We start from the raw sequence: 13,027 nt of genomic DNA, 5'->3' as shown, positions 1-13,027 counted from the left end.
GGCTCCTGGATCTGATAAACAACTTAAGCAAAACTTCAGGACATAAAATCAATGTACAAAAATAAATAGCATTTATTTACACCAATAACATCCAAACTGAGGGCCAAATCAAGAATACAATCTCATTCACATAGCCACAAAAAGAATAAAATATCTAAGAGTACAGCTAACCAGGGAGGTGAAAGTTCTTTACAGTGATAATCACAAACCACTGCCCAAAGAAGTCAGAGATGACACAAAACAAGATGTTTATGGATAGAAGAATCAATATCGTTAAAATGGCCTTACTATCCAAAGCAATTTACAGATTCAGTGCTATTCCTGTCAAACTACCAATGACATTTTTCATAGAACTGGAAAAAACTATTCTAAAATTCATATGGAACCAAAAAAGAGCCCAAATAGCCAAAGCAATCCTAAGCAAAAAGAATAAAGCCAGAGGTGGCACACCACCTAACTTCAAACTATACTGCAGGGCTACAGTAGCCAAAACAGCATGGTGTTGCTACAGAAACAGACATGTAGGCCAATGGAACAGGTTAGAGAACCCAGAAATACAACCATCTGATCTTCAACAAAGCTGACAATAACAAGCAATGAGGAAAGGATTCCCTGTTCAATAAATGGCACTGGGATAGCTGGCTAACCATATGCAGAAGATTAAAACCAGACCCCTTTCTTATGTCATATACAAAAATCAACTCAAGATAGATTAAAGACTTAAATGTAAAACCTAAAACTATAAAAGAAAATCTAGGTTATACCATTCTGGACATTGGCTCTGGCAAAGATTTTATGACAAAGACTCCAAAAGCAATTGCAACAAAGATTGACAAGCAGGACCTAATTAAAGAGCTTCTGCACAGCAAAAGAAACTATCAATAGGGTTAACAGAAAACATGCAGAATGGAAGAAAATATATGCATCTGACAAAGGTCTAATATCCAGATTCTATAAGGAACTTAAACAAATTAAGGAGAACACAAATAACCCCATTAAAAAATGGGCAAAGGATATGAACAGACACTTCTCAAAAGAAGACATACAGATGGCCAACATCTATATGAAAAAATGCTCAACATCACTAACTATTAGAGAAATGCAAAGCAGAACCACAATGAGATACCATCTCACACAAGTCAGGAACGGCTGTTACCAAAAATAACAGATCCTGGCGAGCTTGCAGATAAAAGGGAATGCTTATACAGCATGGGTGGAAATGTAAAGTAGTTCAGCCACTGTGGAAATCATTCTGGATATTTCTCAACTAAGAGGTGAAGTGCCATTTGACCCAGCAATCCTTTACTGGTTACATACCCAGAGGAAAATAAATCATTCTACCAAAGGAGACATGCATGCGTATGTTCAACACAGGACTATTCACAATAGCAAAGACATGGAATCAACATAGGTGCCCATTGATGGCAGGTTGGATAAATAAAATGTGGTACACCATGGAATACTACACAGCCGTAAAAAAGAACTAAATCATGCCCTTTGCAGCAACATGGATGCAGCTGGAGGCCATTATCCTAAGTGAATGAATGCAGGAATAGAAAACCGCACATTCTCATTTATTTTTATTTTATTTTATTTATTTTATTTATTTATTTTTTTTTTGAGACGGAGTCTCGCTCTGTCACCCAGGCTGGAGTGCAGTGATGTGATCTCCGCTCACTGCAAGCTCCACCTCCTGGGTTCACACCATTCCCCTGCCTCAGCCTCTCCAAGTAGCTGGGACTACAGGCGCCTGCCCCCACGCCCGGCTAATGTTTTGTATTTTTAGTAGAGACGGGGTTTCACCGTGTTAGCCAGGATGGTCTTGATCTCATGACCTCGTGATCCATCCACCTCCGCCTCCCAAAGTGCTGGGATTACAGGCGTGAGCCACCGTGCCTGGCCTTTATTTTTATTTTTTGAGATGGAGTCTCACTTTGTTGCCCAGGCTGGAGTGCAGTGGCACAATCTCAGCTCACTGCAACCTCTGCCTCCTGGGTTCAAGCAATTCTCCTGCCTCGGCCTCCCGAGTAGCTGGGATTACAGGTGCCTGCCAGTATGCCGAGATAATTTTTTTGTATTTTTAGTAGAAATGGGGTTTCACCATGTTGGCCATGCTGGTCTCGAACTCCTGACCTCGTGATCCACCCGCCTCGGCCTTCCAAAGTGCTGGGAATTACAGGCGTGAGCCACTGCGCCCGGCCAACATGTTCTCATAAGTGGGAGCTAAACACTGAGTACATTTGGACACCAAGAAGGGAACAGTAGACACTGGGGCCTACTGGAGGGTGGAGGCTGGGAAAAGGGTGAAAATTAAAAAAAACTATCAGGTACTGTGTTTAATACCTGAGTGATGAAATAAAGTGCACACCAGACCCCCACGACATACTATTTATCCGTGTAGCAAACTCGCACTATACCCCCGAATCTAAATAAAAGTTGGGAAGGGGGAAAAAAAAAAGAAAGAAAGGCTATGATCAGGTCACGTGGCCATTCGTGGTTTTTAGGACACCATTGCCTTCTCTCTGTCTGACGCAAGTTCTGCTTAGAACAGGAAGCATGGCCCTGGGGCTGTCAGTGCCCCGCTGACTCAGTTGTCCAGTACTGTGCCTACCTGGAACCTGCCTGAGTCTGGGCGGCCTGAAACAGCCGTCCCACCAGCACCCTGCCTACAGGGGCGTCCTGAGCCCTAAGTGTGAATGGGGCAAGCAAGGAGTCGCGTGGACACGCAGCGTGAATGTGTTTCCTCACAAGCATACTCCGTGGTCCCAATGGGCTTAGCAACCACAAATTCAAAGATCAAATTACTAAGAACTTTCAGATGGTGACATGCTAAGGGCCCGCACACCTGCCCAGGTCGCAGCCCTGCAGGGGCTCTGTTCAGCCTGGGGATTCTGCCAGTCCTGCAGGGTCTCCTCCCCGGCCCCCGCCAGTGCTTCGCACACGGCGCACATGTGGCCCACCAGAAACCCTCACCACATTCGCCACCGCTCCCTGCAGCACCTCCTGCCGACGTTCACGGCAGCCGCTCACTCTTGCTTGGAGGTTTTCTGTCCTGTGAACCTAAAAACTTTGCCACACGTATGCCCAGGTGTCCAGCCTGTTCGCCAAGGTGCCTGATTCACATGTGCTGAATGAGCAAACACGGGCACCCCTGGCAACTTCCCACAAGGACATGGGCACCCTGGCTCCCCGACAGCCCGTGGCACGTTCCGGTTGTCTGCGGGCCCTCTGGGAAAAGCGACAGGCCCAGCCATAATGTATGGGAAGGAAACAGTTGAGGCAATGGCTCCCTAACTTGGCTGGGCTCAGGACCACTGGGGCACCTGCTAACAGACTCGGATTCCCCAGCCCTGCCCGAGCCCTCTGAGTCAGAATTCTGGGCAGGGGCCTAGGGGACACGCGCCTTAAGCCAGCTCCTGGGGGAGGCCAGCACTGCTTCACGACCACGCTGCCCAGCCAGGCTGTTGGCTCTGGGAAGGGGAATAGCCCAAGCCCAGTCCCACAGGCTCCCACCCACACGGGGCAGCCAGTGAGAGACGTGGGAGGCTTGGGCATCGCCTGCGCGAGTCACCCGATTTTCCCAGCCTCTGTTGTGGGATGGTGTCTTCCTTTCCTATTGCTGCTGTCGCAAATTTCCACCAACGTAGTGGCTCAAAGCAGCACGGTTCTGTGGGTCAGAAGTCCAGCGTGGGTCTTAGTGGGCTGAAAGCAAGGTGTTAGCAGGGCTGGTTCCTTCTGGAGGCCCTTGGGGAGAATCTGTTTCTTGGCATTTTGCAGCCACCCACATTCCTCCGCTCATGGCCCCTTCCTCCAAAGCCGGAAGGGCAGCATCTCCCAGACCCCGCTCCCATCGCTGCCTGCCTGATTGCCTTCTGCCTCCCTCTTCCACGTGTAAGGACCCCTGTGATTACGCTGGGCTCACCGGGATAATCCAGGATCATCTCACCATCTCAAGACTCATCTAATTCCACCTGCCAGGTCCCTTCGGGCACCCAAGGCAACATATCCACAGGTTCTGGGGATTAAGAAGTGGTCTTCTTCAGAGGTCCTTATTCTGCCTACCACAGATGGGGATGATAAGCCTGGATCCCTCTACACCAGCATTTCTGGAGTTTGCCCATCTTCGGCTTACATCAGCTTCACCTGGGCCACTTGTTCCAGATACCGAGAGCAGGGCCACCCAGACCCCTACCCCACACCTGAGCTGTGGGTTGCTGGCTTTTCCTAGGCATTCCAGGTGATTCCACACATGCTGACATTTGATAGCCCTGGAGAGATGAAACCTCGAGTGTGACAGGTGCCCTGGGGTACTCTGTAGGGGAGAGGAGGGTTACATCCCCGGCCCTCAGCTACAACCTGACGGCCCCATCGAGTCACAAGTTCCCCCAAGCTTTGGGGTTGAAGACCCTCGGGAGGTGCTTCCCGTGCCTGCAGATTTCACTCTGCTGGACGCTTTCCCCAGGACCCAGGAGGACTCCCCAAACCTAAACCCATGCTCCAGGCCACTTGGGACTGCTCATGCCAGTGATTCAGCAGGTGGGGCCAGGAGTCCCTGCCAGCAGGGGCGCCCCGCCTGCCTCCTCCTGGTGAGGCATGACTGGGTGAGGGGATGATGTCAAGGACTCAGAAGAGCCACAGGCCCCTCTCATTTCCATGCCCTATTATAAACATAGATGGGCATGGCCCAAGGAGAGCCTGGTTACCAGTGCTCCAACACTGCAGGTCACCCCTGGATATGCCACCTACTGCCTGTGGGTGAGGGGACCCTAGCAGGGGTGGTGGAGGAGGGAGGTGACCTCGTGGACTTAATGCGGGACCTGGGGGAATCTCGAGTGCTCCGAGGGCTGCACTGCAGCTGGCAAGGTTTGCACCTGCACCACGAGCTCTCCACCTGCGCTCAGCGCAGTGAGCAATGGCTCTGTGCTGGAACCTTGCAGGGACCACCTCCAGCTCCTGCATTTCTGCCTCTGGAATGTTTCTTAAGTCCCGGAACTCTCCTCAGCCTTCATGCAGCAGCAACCTGAAAGCATAGGAGACGTGGGGGAAATCCTCTGCCCAGCAGGAGAAATTCCGAGATGCTTCCTGCAGTTCCCCAAAGGGGCCCCACCAGGCTGGTCACCTGGGATCCCCCCCACATAAACAACCTGCACCCACATCTCTACCTCTGCTTCCAGGGGATCCCATCTGTGATGCTTTCCTTCATCTTTGGGCCAGTCCAGATCGGGATCAGACCCACACTTACCCTCCACACACGTGCATACAATACGACACGTGCATACAACACACACATGCACACAGCACACCATATGCACACAGCACCACATATATGCACACAGCACGCACACACATGCACAAACCGCCCACACATGAATACAGCACACATGCACAGCACCACACACATGCATAGAGCACAAGCATGCACACAGCACCACACACATAGGCAGAGCACACATGCACACAACACATACATACACCACGCACATGCACACAACATACATGCACGCAGCACCAACATGCACACAGCACACACACATGCGCATAGCAGACAACACACACATGCATATGCCACACGCTCATGCACACAGCATCACATATATACAGCACACACGTGCACAAAACACAGCACTACATACACAAGCATACAACACACATTACACACATGCTGCATACACATGCATAGAACACAACACCACACATTCACACAAGTGCACATACACATACTGCATATACCATGCATGCACACATGTGCAAATCCATACACACACACACACCCTCTCTCTTGCTCCTCCCAGCCCAGGCTCAGTGGGTTGGCAGCCCTGGACTGTAAAGGATCATTAAATGCGGCCCCCTCCTGTGGCTGACTGTAGGATGACTTCTCCTGGAGCTCTGCCCTTGCAGTAACTTTGGAGGGTTTTCACCAGACCAAGAATGGACGAGTTACGGGTCGGCTAATAAAATGCTTTGGCCGGAGCCCAAAGTTCTGTCCTCATTGTTTCCTGATTTTATTGGTGAACTTGCTCAGCAGTCTTGCCTGGTGCCCCTTCCCTGAGTCACGTGCTGTGGCTGTGCCAAGCATCCGGGGCAGACGTACTGCAGGGCCTCACAGGCTCCTGCTCTGCGTAAGTGCCTGCAGCTGCTGGAGCCCATGCCGTCCTTCCTTCCTCCCTGACGACCCGCACCAGGCAGGCACCCACAGGCCCTGCTGCCTCCAGACCTCCTCCACATGCCCCTGGCCCCACAGTCCCAGCAGGTGCTGTCTGCTGTGAAGGGGCTCCTCGCCCTCCTGGGAAAGGTACCCCATTCACCCTGCCAGGACCCCTGCCATCGCTGTCACTTCTCACACATTCTCCTATCTCCCATCATCCAGTCCTGTGGCTTCTCCCCCAGAAACAGCCCTCAGGTCTGCCCCATTCCCTGCCCCCTGCCCAGGTCTGTACTCGTCAGCTCTCCCCTGCCTGCCAACTCCTCGTGGGCCTGCTGCCTGTCCCTCGTGGCCACGCCCAGTGAACAAGGACTCCAGCCCCACTAACCCAGTGCCGCGTTGGTGGGGCACACTCAGGTCTCCCAGAGTCACACGTGCGCAGGATGTGCCATCCAGGCCAGGGGCAGCTACGCAGGGGCTGAAGGTGCTGGGAAAGGCCTCATGGGTGTCAGGACCCCTACATCTGGGGACAGCACCACCCCCTCCTGCTGGGGGTGCTGCTGGCAGAGCTGCAGCCACACCTGCCCCTGTGTCGACACCCAGAGGACAGGATCCAGCTCCTTGCCCACCTGCACACGCTGCCTGGCCCTGTTCCCTTCCACCTTGGCTCCATCCTCTTTTTTGCAAAAACAATGCAAAGTCCATGCCAGCCACAGGGCCTCGCCCTTGCTATTCTCTGCCCAGGGTGCTTTTCCCAGACCCTGTGTGGCCAGTTCCTCATCTGATGTGCCTGGAGAGGCCCTTCCTGGGCCCTCCCTTCTAAAGCAGCCCCGGCGCACTCAACCACCTCCCCAGTATGGCTTCCTTCATGGCGCTCGGCGCTCTCCGAAATGATTATGTTTACTCTTTTGTTTGTATGGTTAGTTTTCAGCCTCCCTTCTCTAAACCGTGAGTTCCAGGGGGCAGGAACCCCGTGTCGGGCTCTCTGCTACATTCCCAGCACCCAGCATGGTGCCCGGCACACATAGGCCCTAGGTAAGTGTCCACCCAATAGATGTCTCAGGGCAGTGGTGGGGTGAGGGGAGACTGAGTTGACGGCCCTAGGGATGGCTCACCCTCTGTCCCAATGCCCTCACTCAGGGATTAGCTCCGGGGCACGTTCTGGAGTGAGAAGTTGGGTGGGCAGGGTAGGGGCTGGGCAGGAGAGGTTCCTTGCTAGAGGGCACTCCTGGGTGGGCTATGAGGGGGCAGGGGCAAATACCTCCCAGGGCCCAGTGGTGGCACCTGCAGCCAGGGTCCCACAAAGCTGGGGGCTCAGGGCAGAACTCCACGCTGGCCGCAAGGCTCAAAAACCTTCCTGGTGTTGCATGAGCCGCGACTGCAGCTCATGCTTCTTCCTCAGCACAGGCCCAACTCTCGGCAGCGACGGGTCTGGCAGGGAGAGGACGCAGGAGACCTCAGGGGACACGGTCTTCTCCTTTGTCCCAGAGCATAGCTCTGCCACCCTCACCCCTGTGGGACACGGAGCTGTGACCATGAGCTAGTCCACACCCATGTTCCAGTTGCCCTGGCCTCATCCAAGCATCCCCTACCCTGCTCCCAGCAGGGCAATCATGCTTCAGTGGCCCCAGCCACTTGCTGGAGAAAGTTCTTTATCAGGGGACAGCAGCCTTTGTTCACAGAGCAAGGGTGAGCTGGGGAAAGACTGGCCTCACCGCCCTGACCTGCACTCGGTCAGGAGGGCCGCTCAGTGTTGCCCAGACCCCAGAACAACACAGCTGAGTGGGTCAGCTCTTCTGAGGTGCCTCTTGTGGCCTCTCCTCCTAGGCTCCTGGCTTCCTCCAGGCGACACCCTGGGACTGGACCTGAGGCTTAGGGGCATAGGGTGATAATCGGAGAAGATGCAGGGAGTGGCCCAGTGCCTGCACGCTGAGGCGCATCTGTCTATCTGCTGGGAGCACACCGCTCACCCCTGACCAAGTGCCTGCCTCTGTTCCCCCTCCCCCCTCCGTAGGGCCAGCCTCTGGCCCTGGCCCTGGCCCCAGCCCTGCTGTCTCCCTGCCTAGCTACCTGGCCCACGTTCATTCTGATACATCTGTATGCTGTAGGCAGATGCCCGCTCTCTCCAGGACTCAGTTTCCCTAACTGTTCAAGAAATGGGCTGGACTGTTGTTTTTAACCTGTTCATTCTTCCATGAACAGCCTTCACGGAAGCTTGGAACAGCACCTTGCTCCATCCTCAAAGCTGACACAGGACTAACTCTGCCTCAGCTCTAGCGAGACGACACCCAGGCCTGTTATTCCTGCTCCCTAGGTCTTTGGAAATGGCCTGAGCTCGGCTCCTCGGAGCCTGTGTGTGGCAGCCGCAGGCTGTCCTTGCAACTGTCAGGCAGCTGTGCCCTCTCTGAGGTGTCAACCCAGGGCCATTCTGCCACAGAAAGACTGGGAAACAGGGGAGGCCAGTTTCTATGCACATAGGTTAAGTACCTGGATCTAGCCATTCCTCTAAGCAGTAAACCTTGGCTTTCTATGATCCACAAACCAGCTTTTTGCTCAAGCTGGTTGGGTTGAGTTTTGGGCCACATCTCATCAGGCAGGTCCTGACTAAAGCAGAGTGAGGTGAAGCCAGCTGGAACTTCCGTGTCGGGTGGGGACTTGGAGAACTTTTCTGGCTAGCTAGAGGATTGTAAATGCACCAGTCAGCACTCTGTAAAAACGCACCAATCAGCACTCTGTGAAATGGACCAATCAGCAGGACATGGGTGGGGACAAATAAGGGAATAAAAGCTGCCCGCCCACCCCTTGCCAGCCAGCAACAGCGGCGACCGGCTGTGGTCTCTTTCCGTGCTGTGGAAGCTTTGTTCTCTTGCTCTTCACAAGACATTTTGCTGCTACTCACTCTTTGGGTCTGCACCACCTTTTTTTTTTTTTTTTTGAGACGGAGTCTCGCTCTGTCGCCCAGGCTACAGTGCAGTGGTGCAATCTCTGCTCACTGCAAGCTCCACCTCCCCGGGTTCACGCCCTTCTGCCTCAGCCTCCGGAATAGCTGGGACCACAGGCACCCACCACCAAACCTGGCTAATTTTTTTGTATTTTTAGTACAGACAGGGTTTCACCGTCACACCACCTTTAAGAGCTGTAACACTCACTGCCAAGGTCCCTGGCTCATTCTTGAAGTCAGCCGGACCAGGAACCCGGCGGAAGGGACAAACGCCGGACACAAGAGGACAGGTGTCCTGACCTCTATGCTGGGACCAACCAGGGAACTTTTCACTGAAGGCCCAGTTCAAGGAGGCCACTGGATCCTGTTAGAGCCCCTCTCCCTTTCTAAAAGTGAAATCATGCGTCGCCATCCTCCCAGCACCCCGGTGTCTTCAAAGTGGTGTCCACCCTCCCTGGGGGCCACGGGATGAGCGCCGAGAAGGTTGGGGAGGGGGGGTGTCCACCCAGGGATGTCCCACTGGGGGACACAGACAACCTAGGTGGCCATGGTAGGAGGCCAGTCCAGAGAACCGGGCCGGGCCCAGTCTTGAGGAGAGAGGGTGAACTGGGTTTTGGGGCGCCAGAGGCCCACCAGGTGAGGTGTAGGCTGGGGCAGCTCGGGCGCAGAGTCCGCCAGGGTCCGCGCTCGGGAGGGCAGCGTCTGACGGCCCGAGCGGGTGATCCTGGCGCGGGGGGCCAGCCGCCGCGGAGGCCTGAACGCAGGGCGGGACGCTTGGCTCCGCGGCCTGGGCGCGGAGGGCCCTGGTGTGCAGCGCCGTCCTTCGGACTCCCGCAGCTCCACCCCGCAGCTCCGCCCCGCGCCCCGCCCGCTCCGCGCTCCCTGAGTGCCACGAGGGGGCGCAGCGCCGCGTTGCTCCGGGGCCGCCGCCAGGCGCTCGTGCGGGCTGCGCTGGGAGCCGGGCGGTCGGGCGGCGGCGGCGGCGGCGGCGGCGGCGGCGGCGGGCGGCGCCCCGGGTCCGCGGCGCCCTGGTCCGCGGCGCCGAGGCTCGCACCGGGAGCTGCCCATGGGCCGGGCCCGGAGTTCCGGCGCGCCGGGAGCCGGTGAGTGGTGCGCGGCCGGGGGACACCTGGCGGTGCGGGCAAGGGCGCGGGCTCGCGGGGGCTGGGGCGGGCTGCCGGCGGGCGCGGGGCGCGGGCGAGGTCGCGGCGTGGGTGCGGGGCAGCGAGCCCGGCGGGAACGGCCGGTGTCCGGGCCGTTGGCGGACACGCGCGGGCCTGACTCAGAGCACAGGTTCGCGCGTGGTGACAGTGCGCGTGGCCGGCCGGCGGGGCCCGGGGCCGCGGCGCACGTGAGTGTGCGGTCTGCGCGGCGGGGTCGGCGGGAGGCGGGAGGCTGCGCGCGGCGCGGGAGCGTGCGCCGGGGTCAGCAGGGGCGGGGTCCGCGCGGCTGCCGGGACTGGAGACGCAGGGGTAGCGGGTAGGGTACCCTAAGGGCACACCCCCGGCCACCTGGCGGGAGACCCAGCTCTGCCGCGCGCCCCCAGCCCCTGCTGGGCGCGAGGAGCAAGCTTCTTTCAGCCACTAGAGTGGCAGGAAAAGCCAGCCTGGACCAAAGGCTCCACCCGTACCGGACCTCAGTTTCCCCGTCTATGAAATGGGGACGGGAAGGCAGACCTGCCAGTGCAGGTGCAGAAGGGAAAGGACCTTGCGCCTGGGGGAAGAGGGTGCTGTCACCCTTGAGGATGGGATCGGATTTGAGGAAAGGACCAGCGCCACTACTATCAGAGGGCCTGCGAGAACAGTGGGGTCTGCTGGGAGTCCTGGGTGTGTCCCTCACGCAGTGACAGCGGACGGCATCAAGGGACCACCTGGTCCACTCATTGTATTTAGATTGGGAAAGCGATGCTTGGGGGGACTTGGGGAAGGGTGCTGCCGACGCCGCCCCATGCTCAGCGTGGGCGTGGGAAACTGTGGGAAAGACAGAGCTGGGAAGTTGGGGTGATGGTGGAGCTCTTCCGTGCCCCTATCTCCTGCCTCCTGGGGCTATGGGGGAGACAGAAGTTCTACTGAGCCCCGGGAGCCTGAGAAGAGTCCTGGGAAGCTCTGCCTGCCAGGCAGGTGGAGTAACTGAGGTTTAGAGAGGGGCGGGACCATGGAGTGGCAACGCTGGGGTCCCACCTCTGGTAAGACTGGCTCCAACAGCGATAGTGCAGCCACCGTGCAGGCGACCGGTGGAGGGGGACTAGGGTTGTCCACGCACTGGCCACATTTATTGAGCGCCTACTGTGTGCCGCCTGCTGCCTGCTCCCGTAAGTGCTCACTAGCTGGTGTGGGAGGGGACACCAAACAAGAAATCAAGGGGAAAAGCAAGGACATGGCCAAGAATGCGTGCTGGGAAGAACATGCAGTAGGGTGACTGGGGCAGAGGGAGACCAGGGCGGGGCGGAGCCTTCGTCTAGTCAGGGAGGCTGTCCTGAGCGGGGAGCCCAGCCTGTGCTGTGATGGACGGGTAGCCTGCGGGAACAGCGCGGGTGAGATCCCTGAGGACGGGAGGGGCGGAGCTGGAGCTGAGACGCTACAGGGTCTGGATGTCCTGGGCAGCCCCCAGGCGGTTTGCAGGTTGGGCGTTGAAAGGCTGCCCCTGGCGGCGGGTGGGCGCACTGCCGGGTCAGGAGAGGGAGGGCAGGCGACAGACGGACAGAGAGAGGGACAGGCTGCGGAGCCCAGGGCGGGACTGGCGAGGGGGAGCCCGCAGGCCGCCAGATAGAGGTGGGGCCCTGCCCGGGACCTGGCCCTTTTCAGGCCGGGGTCTGCACCCTCCTGCCATGTGCCCGCCAGTCTCTGAGGTGGTTCCAGCTCTCACTTGTACCTGGACCCAGATCCAGAGTCAGCCATTTCTCCAAGGGGCCTTGGTTCCTTGCGTGGGACCCGGGCTTAGTGTGGGGCGTGCACTCGCCGCCTCTAGGCCTCGTCAGTGGACCAAGCCAAGGCCCCTTTTTTACTAAAAATTAGTATTTCCTTTCCCTTTCTCCTGCAGTGAGAACCTTATTCCCCCAAACATGAATATATTTAATCATTTACTTAGCTCTACAATGCACCCCGAAATAGTTTCAGAATTACTGCATCCACACCGAAGCCAACCAAAACCTACTAGGTCAGCATCGGGATTTCCACGGGTGTGCAGGCAGAGTGCTGTGTGATGACGTTATCAATCGGACACACTGTTAGCTTCGTGTGTTTCTACTTGCATTCAATTTGGAGCTTTTTTTCCTTTAGACTTTAGGATGTAATTTTATTTTTTGAATATGTAAAACACATGCTTTAAAGGTCAAAACTATTAAAAAGCTAGCCTTAAAGGTCTCAGTCCCACCCCTGCATCTTCTTCCTTGTTCCCACACCATTGGTAGCCATTTAAAATATGTTCTGGTTTATCCTTCCTGTGTCTCTTTCTGCAAAACAAGTCATTTAAGCATTATCACAAAAGTTAGCCGTACAGCTCCTTGTTTTTCTTCAGTTAGAAGTATGTCCTGAAAGTAACTGCTTACCAGTTCATGGAGACCTGTCTCATTCTTTTCTACACTCACACAGTATTTCGTTCTGTGGCTGTACTATTATTGTTTATTCAAATTATGTCCTCTGGATGAACAATTTTGTTTTTTTCCAAGTCTTTTTAAATTTAAAATAATGGAGTAATGGATAACTTTGCACCTATATTGTTAATGTTTGCAAAGGTATGTATTTAGAACACACTTCTAGAAGTAGGAGTGAATGTGGATTTATTTTGTTAGCTAGTCCCAAATTCCCTGTCAAGAGGGAGCACCATTTTGCATTCCCACCACCGATGTATCACAGTGTCTTCTGTTTCCCCACAGCCTCGCTGGTTTGAGAGCTGAGAAACAGTATTTCAGTGTATTTTAAATTTATATTTCTATTATTATAAAT

At 55.5% G+C, this 13,027-nt stretch overlaps 1 protein-coding gene across 3 annotated transcripts in view; it reads left to right on the top strand.

Annotated features, from left to right (window-relative positions):
* Nucleotides 1–9,992: 9,992 nt before the first annotated feature.
* The window catches only part of RASGEF1C (RasGEF domain family member 1C), a 113,170-nt gene continuing 110,135 nt past the window's right edge, over nt 9,993–13,027 (top strand). Inside the window, exon 1 of one of the 3 annotated variants that reach the window (XM_004043143.5) lies at nt 9,993–10,186. The gene's annotated coding sequence lies outside the window, so the exon portion shown is untranslated. The remainder of the gene's footprint in view (nt 10,187–13,027) is intronic. The other 2 variants (XM_055386511.2, XM_055386512.2) reach the window with 2 other exon arrangements.

The sequence above is a fragment of the Gorilla gorilla genome, chromosome 4, assembly GCF_029281585.2.
Source record: "Gorilla gorilla gorilla isolate KB3781 chromosome 4, NHGRI_mGorGor1-v2.1_pri, whole genome shotgun sequence".
In the NCBI taxonomy this organism is placed as follows: Eukaryota; Metazoa; Chordata; class Mammalia; order Primates; family Hominidae; genus Gorilla; species Gorilla gorilla.
Note: the sequence above shows the minus strand (reverse complement) of the source record. Positions and strands in the feature narration are given on the sequence as shown.